Genomic DNA, 16,290 nt, shown 5'->3' with positions numbered 1-16,290 from the left:
TTCACAGAGAATTTATCTCCTGCCTTTAAGAAAAGGAAGGAAGATTCCTCTCTGCCCCAGCAAGAAACACCTGCAGGCAATGAGAAACCATCAAAGACTCAAACCCTTCTTCTCCAATAAATTTTTGTTCAGAACATCCTTCCCTAACTTCTTCCTAAAGCCTATTAAAAGCTGGTGACTAACATATCATTAAAAAAAAAAAAAAAAAAAAAAGCTGACCTTCCCTTTGTTTCTTCAGACTTGCCTATGATCCGCTTGCTTGTCCCGAATTACAATTCTTCTGCTATCCCCAAATATACTCTTTTTCTTTTTTAAATCAAGTTGCACTTTGCCCTATTTAAAGTTAATAAAGGGACAGGATTGTATACTTTGTAATATCATTTGTGCTGTCCAAGAAGAGAAGAACTGAGAACCACAAATGTACCAACGCTATACCTGACTACAAGTTGGAATAGGGAGAAGTAATTGAGTGTGGGGGAACCAATAACAGGAGCAAGAGGAAGAAGCCAGAGTTAACCAGTTGAATGCCATCCTAGGATTCAGTGAATGGTCTTATTTTCTCCAAGTCCGTCCTTCTGCTTTAAACTATTATCATTCATCTTACTGAATGAGAAATTCAAAAGTGGAGCCAAGCAATTGTCTTTCTAATGCTCAAGAGGATAAAGCAAAGAATATGTCGTAACTTTATTGAAAACCTATTTGCCAGGTATAGGTTGGCCCTGGAAATTTTTAAATAAATTCACCACAATCCCTTACCCTCAGGGAGATTGAAATTTTATTTGAGAAACAGAGAAATATTAATTTTGTAGTGATGGGGGTTTCACAGGTTATATACTTAACACAATCTTGGAGATCAGAAAATCCTTTTCAATGAGGAACTGACAGTGCATAGAGTTTTGTCAGGAATTATCCAGGAGGTTGAAGGCAGTGGGGATAGGAGTGGGCATGGGAAGGGAAGAATGAGAGTGGGAATGGAAATATTTTGGCATCTCATCTTACAGATAATTCTTATGCGAGTATTATTTTCACTCATTGTAAGTGATTTTTTAAAAAAATATGTAATAATAAGAAACTTCTTTGATTTCATTTTTTTTTTTTGTTTTTTGGAGTTGACAAATTTTATCTGGGTGTGTTCTTTATTTAATATATTGATTAATATCCATATATTTTAATTTATATAATTTTATTCTCTTTGCACTATAGTCTCTAGAATCCCTTTCTTTTTTTTTTTTTAATTTTATTTATTTATTCGATAGAGATAGAGACAGCCAGAGAGAGAGGGAACACAAGCAGGGGGAGTGGGAGAGGAAGAAGCAGGCTCATAGCGGAGGAGCCTGATGTGGGGCTCGATCCCGCAACGCGGGGATCACGCCCTGAGCCGAAGGCAGAAGCTTAACCGCTGTGCCACCCAGGCGCCCCTAGAATCCCTTTCTTGATTATTCAAATTACAAACTAAATTTTCAGCTTTATTTATTCTTCTAATTAGCACTTTAAAAAAGTTCTGCAATCATCATGAATTCACATTTCTTCATAAATGCAGTTTGTGTTTGTGAGGCTTGGCTAACATATCTCATTCAATAGGACAAATGTATTTTTTCATGAATTTGTATTCCAAATTTTCTATATTTTTTGTAGATTTATATCCCAACATTCTTATGAATTGTATGTATCTTAATGAAAGCATTATTTTCTATTCCCCAGAGTCAGTCAGCATAAATAACTAATGCAAAGTGTAGCTGAAGAGTCGACAAGCTCAGATTCCTTGAATACTGAAGGAGGACACAAAATAGAAGAATTGAAATCTTGCGGACGCTAAGGTAGGAGAGGCACCGTTGCGTACTCTTGCCCTTGCCGAGTGAAAATAGATGTTTTCTGTACCTCTTGTTAAATAAAGACAAGTCGCCGTCATTTTAATAGCTACACAGTGTTTGGTAGGCAGATGTTTTTATTTATTTTGGTAGGAAAACCACATGTAGCACAGCTGTTAAAATCGTAGCTGCTATTTACCTCAGTGGACCATGATCTGCTCTTATTATCTGTATTCCATCGATACAGAGCAGGCCAGTGAAAGGTGAATATAAAATGAGTTGAAAAACATTGGATCTACTCTTTCATGTGGTCATCAATCTCTCTAAATCTTCATAGATAAAGTGGGGTTTTATAATTATTGATATACTTTTGTTTGAGAGAAGGGGACCAGATGGCTTACATTATAAGCTATTATATTTTCTTACCATTATATTTTCTTTTCCATAACCGAAGAAGTCAATACAACTTTTTTTTTTTTTTTGGCAATTACAGAAGATAACTATTCTAAGTTTATCCTGTGTAACTTGGGAAGTAACATCTTGTAGTGTTCAGGATTCCACAATCAAGTATTCCAGGGTCGTACCCCAATTTATCAACTGGCACCCACCATTCCCTACTCTGACTAGTGGGCCTGAGTTGCCTTGTGGGTCTAAGGAATTATAGCCATTATCAAATAAGCCCTGTAGTTCTTTTTCCCCCTTATCTTGTTATCTGAATAAATGGCATAGGTAGCTTTGAGGAAAATGATAGGGTAAGATCAAAGTGTGCATTTGTGTACCACAGCGAGATCCTTCCTTGGCGTATTGGTCATATCTTCACACAATAATGTAACAACCTGTGATTGCATTTAATGTGGGAAATAAATTAGGAGTAGTAACTCTACTTTTAAAGCTAAGTTTGTCTTTTGTTCGATAGTTCTTTGTGTTTTGTTTGTTTTTAGTTTAGTTTTGTTTTTTGCTTTGATTTTGACTTCATGGTAGGCTCAATAGGACTGTAAACACTATGTAGTGTCATTTCCCAAGTTTCCTTCACCTGACATTCTATTTTATTTGTAGGGACTTATCAATTATTAACCACAGGTAGAAATCCATATGATTTCATATTGTTTTACCATTCAAGTATAAACTTAATGGGCTGACATTAAATTTTAGTTCTAGCAACCTCATGATTTATTAACTCTAGCTTGAGGTCCACGTTTATGTCATATCATTATTGAAGTGCTAAGTGCAATATATGTCCATTGTGGTAGCTATCCCACTATATGTCTGGAGGTTATATACATGTATTTGGTATATTTCCACTGCAGTAAGGAATCTAACAGGTATTTGCACTCGCTCTCACCAATATTCCTATGATGAAACAGTGAGTATGTTGTTTTTAAAATATTTAGCTACTACTGTCCTCAGTCTCTTCTTCAAAACCTGGCATGGGGGCCCTCTTGGAAATTATTGGATGAGAAAGAGCAAAGCTAACATTTTGTCCTGTAATACCATTGAATTTATTCCTTTATATTTCTCATCCTACTATTGAATACCTTATTTTATATTTGATGGCCATAATCTTCAGCATAATATAAAATGAGTCCTTGTTATAACTATAATTGAATTATCTAATCTATGGAATTGCTACAAATCAGAAATTTCTACTTGAGTTAGGACATCAGATGAATTGTCTCTGGTAAATGCTCTTATATCCATACATTCTTCGTGACCTAAATTTGTGATTTTTTTTTATAGTGCACCTTTTAAAATTCATTCCTAATTTGTTTCCTGGACTTCTTTATGATATAAATTAGAAAATTCTTGTATTTCTTTCTCCATGTGAGCTTTTTCTTTATACATTGAATCTTTACGTCTATACTCAAGGTATAATGCTTAAAGATTCATGTCATTTTGAGTTTAATCATGATCACTAATATAAAAGAAGAAGGAGGAGGAGGAGGAGGAGAAGGAGAAGAAGAAAAAAACTGAACAGTTTTGTGGACTAGTGGCCACAGGACTGAGACGGTTGGGGAGGAGAATCCCCCAGAGTCAAAGAGCAGTAGTGCCAGGTCTTTTACCCTTCTTCAGAATGCTTTCCTGCTGGTGAAGCCCTTGCTCTGTGGTGAAGACTGAGGAGACTAGGAGAAGAGGGACCTGTGTCAACAGACAGTTCTACATGGGTGAGGAGAATGTAGGGAAAGAGAAGAAAGTATGCCTAAGTTGAAGTATCTAAGAAAGAAGAGCAATTTCTATAATCAATAGACATTGACCTCTTTTTGCAATATGCATGTGTATGTGAGGAATACAAATACATGTATAGTAAGGTGGGGACTGGCTAGGGTCTAGCATTTTCTAATAGGACATTCTCTGATGCTAGAAATGTTCTCTCTCTCTGCTTTCCAGTATAGTCACGTGGGTGTTTTAGCGTTTTAAATACGTCTAATATGACTAAAGGGGTGAATTTTAAATTTTGTGTGTTTTATTTAATATAAACTTAAATAGGCAAAATGACTAGTGACTACTGTAATGTATAGCATAGGTAACATTGCTTTCCATCACCTTCTTTCCCACTTTTTTTTAAGATTCTTTATTTACTCATTTGAGAGAGAGAGAGAGAAAGAGAGAGCAAGAGCACGAGCCGGGGGTGGCAGGGGAGGTCAGAGGGAGAGAGAAAAGCAGATTCCCTGCTTGGTGGGGAGCCCAAGGCAGGGTGCGATCCCAGAACCCCAGAATCATGACCTGAGCCGGAGGCAGACACTTAACTGACTGAGCGACCCAAGCATCCCACCTTCTTTCTCATTTTTACTAAATGCAGTCTATGCCTAATACAGTGCAAATTATTGTGAATCATGAAAGAAGAAAACTCCTTGATTAAGTGCGTTCCTGGCACTGAAGACCCTGCTCTTCGGTGAAGGAGTGGGAGGGAGACTCTAAGAAGGGGGACATGTATCAGCAGAAAGTTCTGCACTGGTGAATCAGTGTACAGGACATATATTTATGACAGATATCTGCTAAAATTATTAATAAATGAATAACGAAAAAGAAAATTTTGATTTTTATTAAAACATAAAACAGATGCTGTTCAGAAATTTAGAAGTGGCTTGACTGAAAAATAATACATTTTTTTTAACTACTTGGTTTGGAAGTTGTTACCCAGCAATAGGTAACTAGTACAGTCAACCCTTGAACAATGTGAGAGTTGAGGGGCCCTAATTCTTGTGAGTCAGAAATCCACATATGATTTTGAATTCCCCAAAACTTAACTACTAATAGCCCACTGTTGACTGGAAGCCTTACCGATAACATAAACAATTGATTACCACATATTTTGTATGTTACATGTATTATATACTGTATTCTTACAACAAAGCAAGCTGAAGAAAAAATATTAATAAGAAATCATAAGGAAGAGAAAATACATTTATAATGCTGTACTGCACTTACTGAAAAAAATCTGTATATAAGTGGTCCTACACAGTTCAAACCTGTGTTTTTCAAGGGTCGGCTGTTCATCAGCTCTTTGACTAACTCTGTCTCCACTCCCCCCTCCAACAGAGATCTCAGCACAGCACGGCCTGGAGAATGCAGCATAGCCATTCCGTGCATGTATCAGTACCAGTTTGTTCTGGAGATTTCATGGGAATTGTGAGAAATGAGAGCAAAGAAGATGACATTCAGAACTGGTTTTTTTCTGCTTAGAGTTGAGCTGTGAAGTAAAGCAAAAAAAAAAAAAAAAGTTTTATTTTTTATCTGTTCATGATAGGATATGCTCCTATAAGGATAAAAAAATTATTCTAATCTTTTGTCTACTTCAGAAACATTTGAATAATTTTATTTCATATGATTTGTTTACCACTTTGTCAACAGGAGCTGTAGTTTTATAAGTTCAAAGACTTTTGAGAACAATTGTAGGTAAAGTTTTAAAAATGATTTTTGATATTGAGATTCTTGGAACACTGAAGATATGGCAAAATTGTAGGTAAAATTTTTGCCATCCATCTAAAGTCAGTGAAAATGTAGTAGAAAATCAGATCTACCAGGAGTTAAGTGTTGGGTTGTAGGTTCACCTTTGTACCTAACTAGCTCTGTGGCCTAAGAAAAATACCATAAACTTACCTAGTATAAGGAGCTGACTAGAAGATATCTAAAATATCACCTTATTTTAAAGTCTTGGTAGTTTCTTATTTGACATGTTTTGGTGGGAACTTTGGGTTAAAATTTTTGGTTCTGTTGGCCACATTTTAAAAAAAATATAAAAAAAATACTGGTTTGGGGCCCCTGGGTGGCTCAGTCTATTAAGCATCTGACTCTTGATTTTGGCTCAGGTCATGATCTCAGGGTTATGAGATCAAGCCCTGCGTCTGGATGTGCCTGGGGCATGGAGCCTGCTTGGGATTCTCTCCCTCTCCTCTGCCCCTTCCCCCACCCCTGCTCACGTGCACACTCTCTCTCACTTTCTCTCTCTCTCTCCCCTCTCTGCTCCTACCCCTCTTTAAAGAAAAACAAACAAATACAAACAAAAAACAAAACACTGGATTAAAGCTAATGGAGAAAGACCTGTCAACTTCTTATTACAGTGAATTTCAAAGATATTAAATGCTTCTTAAAAAGTATCATCATAATAGGACTGTGAATGGTGTCAGATGAGGGAATTTTTGTAGGAAGTCTTTTTTAAAAAGTCAAAGCAAGATCATGAACAAGAGTTAAAGGTCAGGCATAAGATTAAGCTGGACTGCCTTAGAAGCCAACTATTAAAATAAAAGTCATGGATCAATTGTCAAAAGAACATTACAAGTAAAACCTCTATAAGGTACAATAGGACAATTTCTATAAAGCTTTTAAATATGTATTATCTATGACCCAGAACATTGCTTCTTGGAACTATCCTACAGACATAACCATTACTGTAAATGTGGTATATGAACTAATTTGAAATCTATTTAAATTCATAGTATTTCAGGCTAAAAGCAACATTTAGCAGAGCCTTCTGCAGCTAGAGTTCTAGATATAAATTATATCGCTAATTTAGGCTGTTATCAGGGGCAAATAAGACCACAGAAACATGGGTTTCTCTAGCAACAGTGTTCCAGCATCCAGGCGCAGTAGTTTCGGGGGTGTGGTGGTACAGAGGCAATGGCAGATACACTCATAATTGTAGTATCTAGTCACCACCTGTATAGGTTGCAGGGGATATTTTGGTGATGGGTATGGCATCTTCCTGATCTTAATTTTTTGATACCTAGATTTCAGCTATGATGATGTTTTTTTTTATTCAGAATACTCTAGTGGTGGTGTCATTCCTATTTGTGTCAGAAGTGGTCTTTTTTCTGAAAGGGCAGTTCATGCAGCCTTTCCAATGGTTTTATAAGCATGTACATCCTTGTATTAAAATTGTTTCTGGGGGAACCTGGGTGACTCAGTCAGTTAAGTATCTGACTCTTGGTTTAGGCTCAGGTCATGTTCTCAGGGTCATGAGATCAAACCCTTGTTCAGCTCCACACTCAGCTGGAAGTCTGCTTCTCTTCCTCTCCTGCTCCTCCAGCTCCCTCTTCTCAAATCAATAAATAGAATCTTTAACAAATTTTTTTCTGGTCTTAGATTGTGTTTTTCAAAAGCAGACCCTCAGATAAGTATTCACACCCAAATTACTTATTAAGAAAATACTACCAGAGAAAGAGTGAATGGGGAGCAAGACAGGGAAGGGAGGTGTCAAAAAAAGGGAACTATCTCAGGCAAAATCTTGCAGAGGATAGCTTTAGCCTCATTCCTGAGGAAACTTCATACAATAAGTTACTCTCATCCCTTTCACCCATCTAGAGCATAAGATGTGGGCTTTCAGAAAAATAAAATAAGATGTGGGCTTTCATACTTCTCTACACCTGTCAATAATTGATTAATTGCTTTACCTGACAGGAAGATTTTGCCTCTCTGGTAGTGGGCAAACAGGGCTCCACTACCCCATAGCAGAGCTCAGAGTAAACTATAGTTACCTGTCTTCAAATGTATAATATACAGAATCAGGAACTAAGAACACAAAAATGGAAAAAAGGGTTGTGAAGGGATCCGAGGTAATCTGCTAGGGTCTACTCTTTATCCTCTGAGACCTACTCAATCTCATGATACACAGTCATGCATTCTTGAAGATAGTCAATGGTCATAGTTTGTGAAGAAAATGTACAAAAAGAGGATTACTAGAATAACAGACAGGGTTTCCTGCTGCAAGAGGTCCCAAGGTCTTCCTTTCCCTTTTAGATTTCCCTTTCCTGTGGTTACCATTTGTGCTGTTGCTTGGTGATTGGGGTGATCATGATCTATGTCAGACAGGGGTCTAGGATGCCAGTTACCGTATCCATGGTAATGACTGTAATAGTCTGTTTATAGATAGAACTTGATATAAAAACACCAAAAATGCCCCAGTGATTACTGAGTTCCTAACATACCCTCCTGTCGACCAATACGAAGAAGCAAATCTACCTGTTTGTGCTCATCAGGGTGAATTGCCTCTGCCAGCCTGGCAACTCCTTTCCTTGGCAACTCCTCTACTGGGACAAAAAGTCTAAAATGACCAAGTAGCATCCATAGTTGTACAAATATGACACCATAAGTAGAACATTTTAAGTGGTTATTTTCATGCCGTTAAGATTAAGATGGTTTGTTTCATAGAAATAGAAACTTGAGCACATCTCAAACAATTGAATAATTAATTTCTTTATTCATCTTTAGAATTATTCATCTTTAATGAGCTTCTTAAAATATGTAAGGAAAACAGTTACATCAAACCAGACCTTGTAACACAGATTGAATCTTCCTCTTTATCACTGTCTTGGAAGAATTCTCTCCAATCAGTTTTTCCAAAAGATTGTCATCATGGCCAAGTACGTTGGAGTGAGAAATTAAAGTTTGCAAGTGATTACATAAGTTGACATTATGTTATGTTATAAATTTATATAGTCAAAATTGGACCAAGGTTGAGTCAAATATTTTTTTCTTATTTGTGATATCATAATATTTGAAGATCTAGGGGCACCTGGGTGGCACTGTTGTTAAGCGTCTGCCTTCGGCTCAGGGCGTGATCCCGGTGTTATGGGATCGAGCCCCACATTGGGCTCCTCCGCTGGGAGCCTGCTTCTTCCTCTCCCACTCCCCCTGCTTGTGTTCCCTCTCTGGCTGGCTGTCTCTCTGTCAAATAAATAAATAAATAAATAAATAAATAAATAAATAAATAAAATCTTTAAAAAAATATTTGAAGATCTAATAAGGATATTTCAACTCTGCTTAGGCTTTTACACATAAATAGGTGCACATTTTTCTTCACATCATGATAGGTGTGTGTAGAATTATTATTATATATAGATTCTTTTTTACTTGATTATATACTTCTCCCAAAGCAAGACTACATGCCACTTAACACATTTCTTTTTTTTAATCCAACTGACCAACATATAATACCTCACTGGTTTTTGAAGTGATGTTCAATGATTCATCTACTGTGTACACTCAACACATTTCTCAGGCTCATCCACTTTTATTCATGGGCCTTGGAGCGGCCTTCATAACATCTGACTCTTTTGGCCGGTAGAAGCCAGGGTATTTGTCTTCTGAAATAGAAGTCCCCTGAGGATAAGGTCTTCTTGTATCTTAGGCTATAAATATTGCTTATCATCCTTACTTTCTTAACTATTAGCTTGACCTTTATTTTTGTCTCAATTCGTTCCTTCCATTAATCTCAGCTGATAGCTTCTGAATACTGGTTCTTTCTTTATCTCCAATTTATGACAATTCCAATTCTGAAGCTTCTTCAATGCCAGGACCATTATTTATTTGTTTCCTGCTTTGCTTGGAGTCTTTGGTCCTGGTGTCTTGCTATACAACACTAACATAAATCAGACAGGAGTCCAGGTAGCGATGAAACAAGGAAATTAAACACCATTCTCATAAATATATTGCCTTAATCATTCTTTTAAAAGGGAGTTTAAAAGCTACAGTCTTCCCCCCATATCACAGATTCCCAATCCACGTTGTTATTTGTCTGGGCATGAGCACAAAATGAGAAGAGGAGACTCCTGAGCACAGCTGCTTCCCACAGTCGTGCATATGAAAGTGAGACTTGCCATTAGTAGGGACAGTCAGATGCCACCCTGGGCATTGTCATTCATTCCTAGCACCACACTAGCCTCCCCACCAGGATCTGTGTGCTCTCCAGTGGCTGGCTGCTGTTCTTTCTTAAATTGAGATGGGACAACAACCTTCATGCAATAGATCACCAGTATATTATGAGAAACCTGGCCCGAATGTGGCTTTGTGATGTTAGCTGGATATAACTTCTGAGTTCCCCTCTGTAAAATAGACATAATCATAGTTTCCCCCCTCCTAGGGTGTTTATAAGGATTAGATCGTAAAAATTACCTACAATGCTCAGAGAAGTCCCTGGCATGTTGGTGAGTTCTCAGTAATTTTTTTGACTTCTGTTATTTCAGGGAGGTAGAACAGAGCACTTGGATATATGACCCACTGCATTAATGGGTTTTGATCTCTTTTCCTCACTGAGAGCACCGTACCACACGCAGGAAGATCTGGGGTCTGATACCCTGTTTCATTGGCTCCATCTGTTGGACTATAAACCCAATTCTTGCTATGCTCATAATGGATTGAATCACTTCTTGCCTTTTTTCATCTGCTTCTGACACTACATGCTATCTTCCTATCAGCTTTGTCACTAAACCCCTGTCTCTTGGTTTGCACCCTCCTTCTAGCCAGGAACACAAAATGTACCTTCCTTTTACAAGGTCGTGTTCATTGTAGACAACAGGAAAACACAGGAATGTTTGGAATAGAAAATTTAAAGCATAGATAATTTTGGCATTTTTTTGGTTTTCCTCCCTTCTAATCTTTTTTCCCTCACACATGCATATTTAAGCAGTTTGCCTAAAATACTGTATATACTATTAAACATGACAACAGTATGTTCTGATATACTTTTTTGCCAGGAAGTACTATGCACAGTTTCTTCCAACTTCTGCACCTGTTAGCTTGCTTCTATTATCCCACCTGAGGTTAACACTCTGGCTTGACTGTAGCTAGGTCAGTTTTCTGGCTTCCCCTTAGTTTGCTCCAAGTGCCCCTCACTCTTCCTATTCATTGAAAAATGACTGCGTCTTTTCAGATTCAAAACATGCCCAGTGTTGCTGCTCTTTCCAAAATTAATACAGACTCTGCCTCTGTTGCCCTAGTTCCTTATTTGATGTGAAGTGGGTATTTGGAGTTTCAAATAATTATGGGCAAGTAGGAAAAAAACCTTAAGTAGCCACCTGTTTGGTGCTAAGCTCTACCTGAGGACCTTGGGTGAATGTCAGGAGGTGTTCTTATGCAAACGCTGGTGGGCTGGGGAGAGTCCCGAAGCTCACGCCACGTTCTCCACCTAAGGTCCATGACTTAAGAAATTTCAAGACGTACTAGTCTAAATGATAATTACTCACAAGTGAACAACATTAGAAGTAAAAGCTATCAAGGATTCTGTACAGCACCGAAATAGCTGATAAAACTAACATATTATAAAAACATTAAATGTATCACTAATTTATAAAATACAGTGGGAATTAAGAATTCTGAGATTAGATTAGATGTTAATATATTTTATTAAGAAGAAATGTTTCTCACAATTGAATTTGATTCAAATAATCAATTCACACACATATACAACATATATAAAACTGAGCTAAATATGACGTACCTTTAGATACCTCTCAGAGTAGCATAGGATGTAGGGAAATATATAGCTGACCCCTGTGCTGACACATGAGCGGGGTGCAGGGAGTGTTACAGATATGTGAACAAGAGTGGAATGAATGCACCTTTAAAGACAACAGATTTTGAAGGAACCACTGAATGTAGGGAACAATAATTATCATGTCTTATTTAAAGGGTTAAACCAACAAAGGTTAGAACTATAAATATGGAGTACATGTTGGAAGAAAGGTAATGCAGCCATCTGTCTTCTGGAAGATTAATTTTTAATGTTTTTGTTTTAAGTAAACTCTAAAAAATTTAGGGTAAATTTAAATAAAAATAAATAGGATGTATAATTTCCAAACTATAAAGAGAAAAGATAATGAGGAAAAGTAATCAAAGTACAGATGAAATTTGGTAAAACAAGAAGTTAGATGCAGTGGCATAAACACTGTTTCATCTCCAGGTAATACTTTCAAATCTGTGGATTGCCAGTGTCAGAAGGAACTTTCCCATGGAAAAGGAGGAGAAAGAGAAGTGGAGGTGGGAGGGTGAGGAACTGAACGGTTACTCAGTGTTACCAAGCTGTTAAACTGAAAATCAGCTGAGAGTAAACACTTGTTTATTTTCGCTATTGATGCCACCATGCCCCACTCAGGCATGACCCACCCATATTCTTTGAATGCTAAATGAGTTTTGCTTCATTTTGTACTCTAAATGCTTAAATTATTCTTGTTCCTTTTATACTCAGACGAGTAACTGTTATAAAGATGAATTTCTACCAAATAATTTTCTGTATTCCACACTGGAAGCCTATTTTCCCTTTTCCTCTTTCTCCCTAACACCATACTTACGATTATCACCACTGTCAACATTACCATGATCATTTTATAAGAATTTTATTAATAAAATATTATCAATTTATTGCACCCTTCTCCAACCACACTGGAGTATAGCGTTGTTTCTGTAAGCAACTGGCTGATGGGGGAATATCATTTCATTTTGACATTGTGTCAACTTTTCTACAAAAAAAGATATTTATTTATCTAACATAAACCAATCAGAACCACCATCACCTTAAAAAAATTGCCTTACATATTTACTTTGTTTTATAAGATGTGTGGAATGTTTTCAGGTTGTTATTTTATTTGATTACTGTAAAGTCTTACGAGATAATAAACTATATGATTGTTATTATTCCCTAACTGAGGAAACTGAATTTAGGGGGAAAAAAAAACAATATGCCCAAATTCACATAGCCAGTATAAAAACAGAATCTTCTAATTTCCAGTTCACATGGTAACCTCAAAAAAAAATGATTACAAGTTATTGTCTCTCCCTTATGCTCACTACTCAATACTACTTTTCACTATCAGTCAAAGTTACTCATTTCTTTCTTTTTTTTTTTTTAATTTCTGGTCAACCCTTGAATTTAATCGCAAACTCACTGGGAGTGATACAAAATTAGAAGTAGGAGTATTTAAATGGAATTTTTAAAAGTTGCTTTTGTTCCGTCCTTAAGACTGTTACCTAAGCTTGAATTGCTGAATTTGTCTCATGTTACACTCCCTGAAAATCGTGAAACCTTATTGCAAACTAAATAAGTCTATTGTGTTTAACAACTTCGTCCAAATTCCACGTAGAGATATCTCAACCCCAAATGATGTATTGCTGCCATTTCTTGTGTGACATTTACTGCTTCCTTAGAGCTGAGCCCAGTGTCAGGTGAATACCATTCAATAAATGCTCTGATTTTTGTTTTTAACAACCTGTGTTGTATGCATTTCTTCTGCACCATACTGATCAAAAATACTATAGTGCTTGCACAGTTGTTCACGGACTGCTCTCCAAACTTGGGTTCTGATATAATGAAGCAAAATTTTAGTTTGTAGCACTTATCCACGGGATTATTCTTTCCAAAATAAAAATAAGATCTATTTGAGGGTGGCCTTAAAATCAACATCCCGATATATCAGCCTTCGTATAAAGAGTATTTACAAATAAGTAATGGCAATATTATAGGTTTAAGTAATCGTTGCTTCTAAGTGGGCTGTCTTTCTCATTCCCATTCCTAACTGTAAAACAGTTCAATTCAACCTACACTAATCATCTCCAGAACTGAAAGCATGATGTTGGTTCCTTCTCAATTCAAGGAGATGTTATAAAAATTAATCTAAAAATATAGGCATGAGTAAGACAAGTAAGATATAGACAGAAGAATGTTGGTTTAGATGTAAATTGCATTGAGTTATCTTGTTCTGTTTCTGTCAGTTATCTCCTAGGCATTGATAACCTCTTCCAATCCTCACTTAGTTTGGTGTAGACTGTTGAATGACCTGGAGCCATTTCCTTTTCTCTCCTTCCTTGTAGGCAATAAGATGCTTTCTGTGCCATCTGATAGCATCATGACTGCACTCATCTCTAGTTCCTTTGGTGATTCGTTTCACTCCAGTCATTTCTGAGGGGACCGTCTGCCTGTGGGCTTTGCCCATCTGCAGTAAAGGTGACAAGCAGTTCATAATTCCAGAGAACACCTCTCTGCCAACGTAAGTTTTAAAAGTCTTATGGGAAATTCTATTCCACTTTAATCGTATGCTAAACACCGTGGTCAGGGTAATGAGTGTTCTGACTGATCAAGCCTGGGACACATGCCCAGTTTGCATTGAGAGTGTATGAGTTGGGGGTTGTGGAAAGCAGGGTGAGCTCATCCAAACCATATTGAATCAGTCCCTTACAGAAGAGCTGTGTTACCAGAAGAAAGGGAGAAAATGTTTTTAAGTAATGAAAAAGTTAAATTTCAAAACCTCTCATTTCTGGCAATATAAGTAGCGAATGGAAACCATAAGAAAACAGTGTTGTAGCAGAGGTCAGACATTCTGTCACCTGCACGCATTAGAGACCTGATTCAATTCTCCAAACTTCCCTGGGACTATTTGTCCATCTGTGCAGAGACCCAAATGACTCATGGTTGGTCTCTGAATGGGATATTCCATTCTATACCACTCCTTCACCCCAGAATTCCAATGATCATAATATAAGTGAACTCTTTATTTGAACAGAGTGGGGGATGTCAGTGGCATGCTCACTGGGAATAACCTAAACTGTCAACAGTGAGGCAATAAATGTCTAACACATAGACATAGACAGTTAGGACTGGAATAAACCCTCCTGTGGGTTGGGAAGTTTGGAGAATAAGTTGCTGCTACTTACTGTTAGAGCAGTTAAACTAACCTAAGGGCTCCCTATCAACTCTGCAAATGAATGACTAGTGAGACGCTCTGGAGAAGCCAGAAGATTCAGGTTTGCAACCAGAGAAGAGGAGAACAATAGTTAATTTTTTTAAAAAAATCGACTAGCGTTCATCTAAGTATAAATTAGGAAGTTCTTGATTTCCTATAACTTGCCTCTAGTGGTGCTCAAGAGGGCATTTACTGACTGTCAGAGGCAGCAAGCTTTTATTTACTTCCTGTTAGGAACACCTAACACAGGACCATCCATGCACTGTCTTAAACATTGGCATAGTAGAAACTCTGCTTTAGAAGGATGGATCTGTGTCTCACAGCATCCAGAGAATAAATAGACAATCCTTTCCTGTCCGTGATATAGGGAAACTGTTTTGAAAGTTATGCTTGTATGCAAAATTGGAATGCTCAAGTATAGTGCGGAACACTCTGTGGAAATTACCAAAAATTAATACATGATAATGTATTTTAATTTAAAAGTAATATCCATTAGATTTCTGATTACAGTTACTCTTTGGACAACACTGTTTTCCAAATCCCGGTGAATTTCAGCCCTGATATAATAACATTCAAACTTCTAATTGGGGCTTTTTTTTCCCTATGTGGATACTAACTATTCTTCTATCTGTAGACATCTAAACCAGAAACATGTGAGTGATCTCCCTGATATCCACATCCAACAATATACTCATTAGTAATTTCAATGTGGTTTGCACTAATGTAACAATTATGCAGATTCTGATTCCTAAGAAAGATTCAGAGGACCCAGAATGACAATGCTGGCAAATCTCCCGTTTATTGCAGAAAAAAAGGTGCAATATAGCCACAGCATTAAAATAAGGATATGCATCACAGCCAAAGCTGCCTCACAGCAAAGTATTTGGAGAGGCCAGTTGTAAGCTCCTGTCATCCTCCATCGTAAGGGACACCCCATGACAATTTTCTTTCTTGACTAAGAAACAACCAACATGTGAGTGGAACTCTTCAGAATAAGGGGACCCCAAATTCAGTCTTGGGGTTCTTTATATCCTACTGGTCATGCAGGCATATTCTTGATACATCATACAGGGGTCTTACCAATACCAGTGGCAAGTCGCTAGTCTCATTGCTATCAAATGATGCTTAGAAGATGGTGCAAACTGCCCTGCAACACTAAGAATTATGGCTACCAAGTAACACTATTAATCAGCATGTTTTATGCTGATTGGAAGTCAGTGCCAAGCTGGTACATTTATAATTTTTACTGAAATTTAAAAAAGCTCAAGCCTGCTGGAATTAACCCTTACAGCACAGGACTTCATCTCTTATTAAATAAAGTTTCAATTTCTTTGCCTTCTGCTCTCTATGTGTGGAATAGCATTTCATAAATCTGTGCCCAGAGTCTCTTCTGTGTCTATCAAAATAAGGGGTAATGCATCTTGTGCTGTTTGTCACCAGGAAACCTCATGGGGGCAAAACTAATTTTTAATTTGATTTTCTTTCCTCTCCTTATGCTCTTCCTACAATCATCATACTATTTTCCCTGCTCCCTT

The 16,290-nt window shown here is 37.2% G+C and overlaps 1 long non-coding RNA gene across 1 annotated transcript; it reads left to right on the top strand.

The window, feature by feature from the left end:
• Window positions 1-1,705: 1,705 nt before the first annotated feature.
• Window positions 1,706-15,650, top strand: LOC109488684. Its single transcript, XR_002141602.1, has 4 exons — window positions 1,706-1,817; window positions 8,514-8,665; window positions 13,887-14,062; window positions 15,563-15,650. It is a non-coding gene; the product is annotated as an uncharacterized LOC109488684 (long non-coding RNA).
• The last annotated feature ends 640 nt before the right edge of the window (window positions 15,651-16,290 follow it).

This window comes from Ailuropoda melanoleuca, chromosome 11 (assembly GCF_002007445.2).
Source record: "Ailuropoda melanoleuca isolate Jingjing chromosome 11, ASM200744v2, whole genome shotgun sequence".
In the NCBI taxonomy this organism is placed as follows: Eukaryota; Metazoa; Chordata; class Mammalia; order Carnivora; family Ursidae; genus Ailuropoda; species Ailuropoda melanoleuca.
The sequence above is the reverse complement of the archived record's forward strand: the minus strand, read 5'-3'. Positions and strand labels throughout refer to the sequence as shown.